Below are 9075 nucleotides of genomic sequence, written 5' to 3' on the forward strand. Positions count from 1 at the left end.
GTAGTTCCACATCCTGTTCTATATTGTAGCCATCCAGATGTACATAGGAACCCTAGAAGCAGGGCACAATAGAAGGAAATGGTCGGCTCTCACTGTTACCAGTGTTGCCTCTCAAAATTACAACTAATTTTCTGAGATATACTCTCTCTGAATATGGGGCTTCTAAGTAACCTAGTAGAATAATGCCCTCTCTGAAGTTATCTAGTTTCCTAAATCACCTCAACTATTTGTATTCTGCCCCTTGGGATTACTTTTAATTTATATTTCCAGTGTACCAAATCAAACTCTTATGATATAATTACTATGGACAATGTTCAACCAACAAACAAATTAACACATATATTTAATTTATATTTATACTGCTTTAGAGTGATCAAAATGGTGATGATTTCACACCATGAATAGACACATGGGAGTTTGTTTGAACTGCAATGAGATCTGGACCAGGGGTCATAGCTTTGGCTTACATGCCTGTTGGTGAGCCCGCTTTGTTGCCCCCGGTGGTCTCAAGGAGGACCCACTCAGAGTTTTTGATTAATTCCTAATGATGAACTGGTTCCGCCCACATCAAGTAAAGAAGATATGTTTTTTTCCCCATTCAAGCACACTCTCATTATCTTTATCCTATCATCCCTGGTATATTTTTGCTCCCTCCTTTTAGCAGGGACGATAGATAATGCAGAACATGAGAGACTGTATGTGTAGTGGTTACAGCATCCGTCTGCAAAACCTAGATTTGAATCTACCATAGAAGCTCATTATATGACCTTGGGCCTAACTTACCTCACAGGGTTCCTGTTGTAAGGACAAAATGGAGCAGGAGAGAGCAATGTTGTAAGCTGCTTTGAGTATCCAAAAGTGGGATATAACCAGAGCTTTTTTTCAGCTGGAATATGGTGGAATGGAGTTCTGGCACCTCTTGAAAATGGTCACATGGCTGGTGGCCCCACCCCCTGATCTCCAGACAGAGGGGAGTTTAGATTGCCCTCCACACGGCTGGAGTGGCGGAGGGCAATCTAAACTCCCCTCTGACTGGAGATCAGGGGGCGGGGCCACCAGCCATGTGACCATTTTCCCCAGGGCAACTGAAACTTTAAAAACTCCCCCCTTGTTCCAGCTGACCCAAAGTGACATCATTGGCCCTGGGAGCATGCATGGACTTTGTGTGAACATGTGGTACCAGTGGCACCACCTCCCACCATAGTTGCCCCCTGTGCTGGCAACCCACTGAGTTCCACCACCTCTTTTCCCAGAAAAAAAGCCCTGGGTATAACTATCAAAAATAAATAGACATCTCACCTGTTCCTGGCACGGGAAGAACCCAAGGCATTCTCCTGTCCAATAAACCCATAAATTATGTGTTTGCATTCAGTTCCTTTGACCCAGTGCTGATATTTTCCGGGAGGGAAAGAGTCACATGGAAGCCGCAGTCTAGGCAACCAGCTAAAGGGGAGCCAGTCAAGATTATAACAAAATAAACATCTCACTTTAATTCCCTGCCATTTACAACACAGCCTCCAGCGCTCCCCCTTCCCCCCCACAAGTGTAGAAGACGAGGAGAGAAAAGGCCAGGCGAAAATTGTAGGAGCCTGAGCCAAGAAACTGACACATGCAGTATTAGGGAAGGACTCCTTTCCAATCGCACAACTGCTAGTTGGAATTGAGGTGCGATCGTACGTTCAGTAAAGAGGCTTTTTAAAAAAGTGCCCAAGAACAGCTGACACACGGTTTGCAGGGAGGGGGGGCACAGATGGGCTCTTAAGTCTGCATGTATTTATTTTTACTTTTTCGTTTTTGTTCCCCAGTACAAAGGAAGCCATCCATTAGGGATCTGTTTTCTGAAGAGGGATCAAAGGCACATGAATGGCCCAGAGCCCTTCCAGCCACGTGCCAGGAGCGTCTGTGGTTAATCGCAGCCATTGGCCTCCGTGTCTCTGCGCGTATTTGTGTTTAAGGAGCGTGCGCCATTCGTTTTTGCCGTAGGATGAGCTAGTACTTAGTTCTGGTGTGAGATGGTGGTTTGCAGCAGGCGGTATGACGATCTGCAGCCCTGTGGTTCAGATCAAAGCTCTTTAACTCAGAACATTAGGGCGACCAAATTTTCCCTGCTGCTGGTCTCTGCATGGCTTGGCTGAATGCTTCCAATACAAAATCCCCGCACATAGAAAAACAGCACGCCAAGGGCACGGCTAGGCCGGCCTCTCCTCCCTGCTATGCTAACTTTCTGCACGTGGAGGGGTTCGCCCAGTGAATCACAGAGTCTTGCCATAAACACACAACCAGTAGATGAGAGCAAAAAAAAAAAAAGCCAAGCCTCCTCCTAATAAATGATCCCCCATATAGTGGTGTCCGAGGGGTGCTATGGCACCCACTGCGATATATTTCCGAGTCCCCAATCTTCTCTTCAACTAATTGGAAGCAAGAACTGCTTCAAAACAGCCTCGGAGAGTCACCTTTAGGTCTTCAGGAAGTCCCCATTAGGAAACAGCTGCCTCCACCATAGGGGCAGGTTTGTTTGCAAACTCCCAATATTCTGTTGGTCTGCTGTAGAAGAGCAGAAGTCATGTCCAGTAGCACCAGGGCTTTTTTTTTTCTGGGAAAAGAGGTGGTGGAAGTCAGTGGGTTGCCAGCACAGGGGGCAACTCCTGGTGGGAGGTGGTGCCCCTGGTACCGCCTGCAAAGTTCGTTCAGGCTCCAGGACCACACAATGATGTCACTTTGGGTCAGCTGGAACAAGGGGAAGTTTTTAAAAGTTTAAATCACCCTGGGAGAAAATGGTCACATGGCTGGTGGCGCCGCCCCCTGATCTCCAGATAGAGGGGAGTTTAGATTGCCCTCAGCTTCCGGAGATCAGCGGGTTGGGCCACCAGCCATGTGACTATTTTCAAGAGGTGCTTGGAACTCAGTTCCACGGAGTTCCAGCTGAAAAAAAGCCCGAGTAGCACCTTAAAGACCAACGAGCTCCCTTGGGAAGTCTGACTCTCCAAAGCTTATAGCCTGGAAAGCTTATCGGTCCTTAAGGTGCTATTGGACTCGAACTTTGTTCTCCTAATATTCTGTGACTGGCCCCAGCCCCCCTTCCCCCATAGCAGTCATTCTTCGGTAGTGCTCATTACCTTTCCTCAAAACTCTGACAGAGCCCTCCAGCTTTGCAAGGTTGAGATCCTCTGCTCTGGTCTCACATCATTTTTCTCCGAGTGGCCGGCCAGGTGTTTGGGAGCTCCCAGGCCTGAGCATAGAAGCCAAAGCCGCGGCCTTCTGTTACCCTTTCAGCAATTGACATTCAGTGGTTCGCTCTCAACTGGCCCACCCGAACATCCTAGCCACAAAAACCACGCGTTAAGTCAGAGGTCCTGGAGACAACCGACTTTGTCTTGGAATACGTTCAATGGGGATAAGATCTGAAGCCGCTTTCATTCTGCAGGGCTTTGGTGCCGCATTTGCTAAGGCTGCCAGCCTGTTCCGACGTTGCCTGCATTGGGTTAAACCCTGTGAGTAAAGTGACAGCTCTCGCAAGCTTTGCTAGTAAAGTCCGAGGTAGCATTGGGCGCAAGATCGCAGTCGCCAAGACTGTCATTATGGGATATCTCAAGAAACCCTTTTGAGACTCGCCGCTGACATCTCCCGTGGACCGCCCCCCCCATATTATTCGTTTCTGCAGGAGAACAAAACACTTTTTTAACGTAAGGGCGGCACCCCCTCCTTACAATCGGTGGGGCTTACTTCCAAGTATATATACATAGGGTCGGCTGCCGCCTCCTCCTAGTTGGGGAAAGTGCTTACCCCCAAACACATCCGGAATGGATATTAAAAACGAATTTACTAGTGTGAAGTCAGTGCCGAAATTCGGTAAATAGGGCGAAAAGCTGCCTCGAGAAACAAAAGGTTCGAGTTCAGCTTGACTTTTTGCTGCAATGGAAGTCAGCTTTACTCTCGTGTGTGCAGCCTAAAGTTCGATAGAAGGGGACTATCCCTCCCTATCATTGTAAAGGGGCCAGCGGCCTATTTTACCCATTTATGCTTTACAGCGGAGCGGACCGGATTGGCAAGAAAGCAGTCGACTAGAATCGGGTGCCAGCAGAAAACAGCAGAAAAGCATTTTGGAGGAAGATTTCTGGGGACAGTGAGCAAGCATGGTTGACTTCCCCACTGTACCCTGCCAGGCAGAGAGGAAAAGGGTTTCATTTCTACACGCGTGAACCAGTTTCGGTCCTTCGACTCTTGGATCGGGAGTAACGATCCGGGAATGGAAAACCGATTTCAGATCGATTTTAGTAAGCTTAAAGATCTCACAGAAGAGGACTGGAGGAGAAAAGATTTCGAGGTTTTCCTTTTAAGGCTTGGATCTCTTGCAAAAACCAGCCATGTTTTTTCCCCTAAGGGCACGGTGTGGCCGAGTCCTACGAACTCTGTTCTATTTTTTCCATTTCTATCTCTCTCTCTTCCCCACCATCCTATTTCCCCATGGCTCAAGGAAGCTCACAAGAAGCCCCATTATCAGATCCCATTCTTGCTTTGCCCTTTCGCATCCTTTAAAAGCTTGCAGGGAAATGCGGGGGGGGGGGGCTCTCCAGGGAAGCGGCTTTTAGTTTGAACTATTAAATTGCAACTGGAGGTTATTTTTAAGCAAAGACATGTCGGAGCCCCTCCCCCTTTTTTGAGATGGGGAAATGACCCCCTTTTCCTTCCCCCTCTGGCAATTTACCTGTTCCATTTCCCCCTCCCCCAAATGCAACTCTGCTAGTCCTCAATGTAACTCAGGCTGGGGGGACAGAAACAACATTGAGAAGACCGCATTGTTTTCGGACCGAGCTCGAGCTGTGGCGATCCCCCTCTTCTTTTTAAAAAATGTAGGAACAACTAAGAGTTCTTTTATTCATGCTCTTCATACTCCAATGTTTGTATTGTTAACAGGGCTGTTCTTGGTCGATTTTAGAGATCTTCTGGACACTTGCAGGACATTTTATTGTGGAGGGGGGAGGCGGGAGGCAGCAGAGTTGTCCTCTTGTAAGCTTCAGATAAAGGGCCAGCTGGTGAGGGGCCGAGTTAGAAAGGAGCAATTAATCCGCAGTGAAATCCGTCAAAACGAAAACATTACATAAGTGACTGTGATAGGCAGGCGGCAGGAGGAAGGGTCCGCGGTCCTTTGTGAATGTCAAACACAAAGGGGCGTTTCATCGCCGATTGCGAAGAAAGAGCTTAACAAGAGATTTCAGCATAACCAAACAAAACAACAGCATCGCCTTTGAAACCAGTCCAAAGGGGAATATTTAGCGATAGGGACTGGCAAATGCAAAGGGAAGATAGGAAAATAAGCAGGGGGAAATCAATGTAATTAAGAAGGACCGTTTATGAGTTAGAAAAAAAATCAGATTAGACGGCAGGGAGAGACATTCTGATATGACTGAATAATAGCGAGTAGGAGGTTTATTGACTCCAAGGTAGCAAGTACAGTCAGTGCCGTTTCAGTTTGTCGCCCTTGTCTCGGGACAGGGATTTTAGAAGAGACTTATTTGTTGCTGTTTTGCTCTCATCTGAATCTGGCGATACCCCTCACCCCCGGATTTTAACTTTCCAAACCCAACAGTTAATTGGTCCCATTGGAAGGAAGGAGAGAGAGGGGGCGGGGGAGAGTTTACCCCAAGGTATGAGTGAGTCCGTATTTTTAATTTGGGGTGGGGTATCATAAATGAAATGCTGTCTGCTGGGATCCACCCGATTTGTTCCTTTAAGGATTAAACAGATTTACAAAGAGACTGGGCTAAATTGCCTCCCCAAAAGGAGGCCTGCCATACAGACAGGAAGAAAGGGTTGAACCCTGAAGTGGTAGATTGGAAGGTATTACTTGAGACAACAGATGAGAGCCACCGTTTTCAAACACGTGGTCACTTCAGAAAATCTCCCTTCAAGAAAACACCTAGCACCTTAGGGAAAGAATCTCGAGCCCTGCCTATCCCCTGCAGGGTAGTTTTCTCACTGCAGGGAATATAAGGGACAATGAAACAACTTCCAACCCGCGTTCTTAAGTGGTGCAGTCATTCACCCAAGTCTATTTGTCGCAGATGTAGTCCAGAAGGTTGGAGTGATAGCGAAAAGAACTGGGTTCGAATCCTGAGTCTTTGGCCAGCATTCATGACTTCTTGCAGCCTAACTCCCCCAGGCATCTGAGAACGCCAAACGAGATAAAGCCTTGTGGGAGGTTTTTTTTTGGGGGGGGGGGGTACTATTTAGCTTTCTAAATTGGTCAGGGAAGGAAGGAAATGCTCAGAAACAGGTTCTGTTTAGTAAATCATCTGACCTAAGCAAGCGTCCTTGCTCCTATAAGTTTTCAGTGAGTTTGCCATGCACTCCTAAACAGAGTCTAGCCATTCTAATGAAGTCTGTACGTGCTTAGATTGGACTAACTTGGGATAGGATTGCTCTGCTGGAGGAGAACTTCCCCGGGCCTTTTAACTCGGTCAACGGGACTTACTAAGATCAGGTTGCAGTTTAATAGCCTGCCCAGGACGGCGGATTTTTAGCCCCCCCTCCCCTCCCACTTCAAAAAAGCAACCACCAGCCAAATTTCCCTACACACACGTAATCCCAAAGTTCTGGTCATGTATGCGGGCATTCAAGTATTTATGGCTTAATAAAAATCATACAACAATCCCCACAGGCGACATTATTTTCCTTTCCAAACCAAGTTCATAGAACAAGTTCTGCTTTCAATCTGGGTACAAAAGAGAAGGTTTCTGTCCGTTTTATTTTGGCACAAGAATTCAAGGTCAAAGAGGAGGTTATGGGGGATTTTGGGGGGATACGCTCCCCCCCCCAAACACGCACTGGGAATTTGGACATAAATAATCAAGTCATTCCTTCTACAACTGTTCTTTTCTAACTGGAAAATCTGACACGGGTTAATGTCCTCCTGCCAGACGTGAACGGGTGATAGTGGGAGGGAAGACTATTTCCCCCTCCATGCTTTTCGTGTTACAAAGGGCTTCCATTCCAGTTGCTTGGGCCAAACTGTCTCAGAAGCAGGTACCACCTTTGTTCCTTTTAAGCACTGCTGTAGCTGCAAGGTTAAGTCGGCGCGCCATCCCATAGAGCTCAGCTTTTTTTAAAGGCACTGCTTTCCTAGGAGGCGAACGCCACTGAGCTCAATGGATTGGCTCCAACCAGCTGTTTCACTGGTGGAACGGAGGAAGCGATCCCCATTGGCCACCAAAAAGTCTATGCTGGGGTTCATGGGACCTGCATGGCCAAAAACCACGTGGGAGGAGAACTTTACTAAGGAAGGGAACTGAGAATGATTGGGCAAAAAAGCTGGCTGGATCCAACCCAACGGGACTTTTTTCCGAATAAATGTTCCAGATATTGTTAAATGTTTATGCCGGTCTTCCTCCAAGGAGCTCAAAACAGTTTACATGGTTTCCCCCCTTCTACATTTTATCTTCACAACAACTTTGTGAGAGAGGTTTGGCCCAGAGAAGCATGGACTAAGACCCAGAGTGCTTCGTGTTTGGGTGGGATTTGAACCCAGGTTTCTACTTCCAAGCACCCGGTGGTGGTGATGGGGGGGGGGGGGAGGACTGGGATCAGTCGGAAAAGACGGGTCCTGTTTAAACCCTCTCCCTTTGGAGGGAGACCTTATTGGGCTGAAAATTGGCTGTACAGCAACGAATCAAATATAGGTAGTGATCACCTGAGCAATTCTGATATACTTTGAAGATGATTCGTGGCATGTTTTCAATAAGTTTTAACAGATGGATTTGCACCCTTTTAGTCTAGGTCGGAACACATCATCCCGAAGTCTACACATCTCATAATGAGTTTGAATACAAGATCTACACTTTCAAATTTATATTATCCCTCTACACGTGGAATATTTGATCGATTATATGCATTTTAAACATTCAAGGGAGTGTTATGGAAATTGCTACTCATGGCAATGAAAATGCCCTGAAAGCTACGATGAAATGAATAGATAGATGGCGAAGTAGGGGGTAGGGAAATTTGGGACTTACTTTTGAGTAAAGCTAATCCACACCACACCCTTCCAGGTGAGGTGTGGCTTTCACAATTTGCCCCTCCTTAATTTAATCCAGCGAGTTAGATTAGCCTGAGATGACCTGTCCCAAGGACAGCCCCGTTTCACACGTGAACCGGAGGACACGTAAATACACTCGGATCCCCTCCACCTCTGATGTGAGTGTCGTCTGAATTCAGTTCAGGTATGTGTGTCCTGTGACTAAACACTGTCCCTGCTCACCAGCAAGCAAGATGAAGACTGCTCCAGTGAACCCTTTTCTGTTTTAAATTGTCTCTCAAAGCCTTTGTCGAAGAGCTTGGTGGGCTGCCTGTTTCCCCCTCCCCTCTCACCCCCACTTGCAGAGGCAAAAAGGGACAACCAAAGGTTTCAAAAGCAGGAGAAACAATCACCGCGGCCATCATCCTAAAATTGCTAGGCACGGGTCCCCTTAAAGAACGCGTTTACAGCTGCAGTCGTACTGTGTTCCCTAGCGTTTGCTTCTAAGTAAATATGCCTGTAACAAGAATGCTCACGTTTCCATTTACCCCCCTCCCCTTCCAAACCAGTCTCTGGTTATGCGCATTCTCTGGAGAGTGAATCCCAATGTACTAATCTTACATCCGAGTAAACATAACTAGGGATTGGCCTGCGCGACGAGAGAAACCCTCGTGCAAGCTCATTCAAAACAAACCCCATAGAATTCAACGGGACTTACTCCCAAGAAAGCGCGCATAGGATCCTAGCCTCGAAATGACACCCGATACAGATGTGAGGACATAAGGAGAGCAAAGCACTTTGCGCCTAACCGGCAAAAAGAAAGACCTATTCTCTTTGCAAACGCCAGTATTCATTTTCGTGGGAAACTGCCTTTCGGTGTAGATCCTAGAGGACCAGAATTTCTAGTCCTTTGGAAGTTCTCCCGCGCATGCTCCGTTGTAAAGGAATGCGCCCAATGCTCTCGCTTGGCTCCCATTCAGTTCAACAGAGCTTGTTTTTCGTGAACTTCTTGGTGGATTGGGCCCAGTGCGTGGAGCGCCTCTAGGTTCGAAGTTTTTTTTCGT

Source organism: Eublepharis macularius, chromosome 13, assembly GCF_028583425.1.
Source record: "Eublepharis macularius isolate TG4126 chromosome 13, MPM_Emac_v1.0, whole genome shotgun sequence".
Taxonomy (NCBI): domain Eukaryota; kingdom Metazoa; phylum Chordata; class Lepidosauria; order Squamata; family Eublepharidae; genus Eublepharis; species Eublepharis macularius.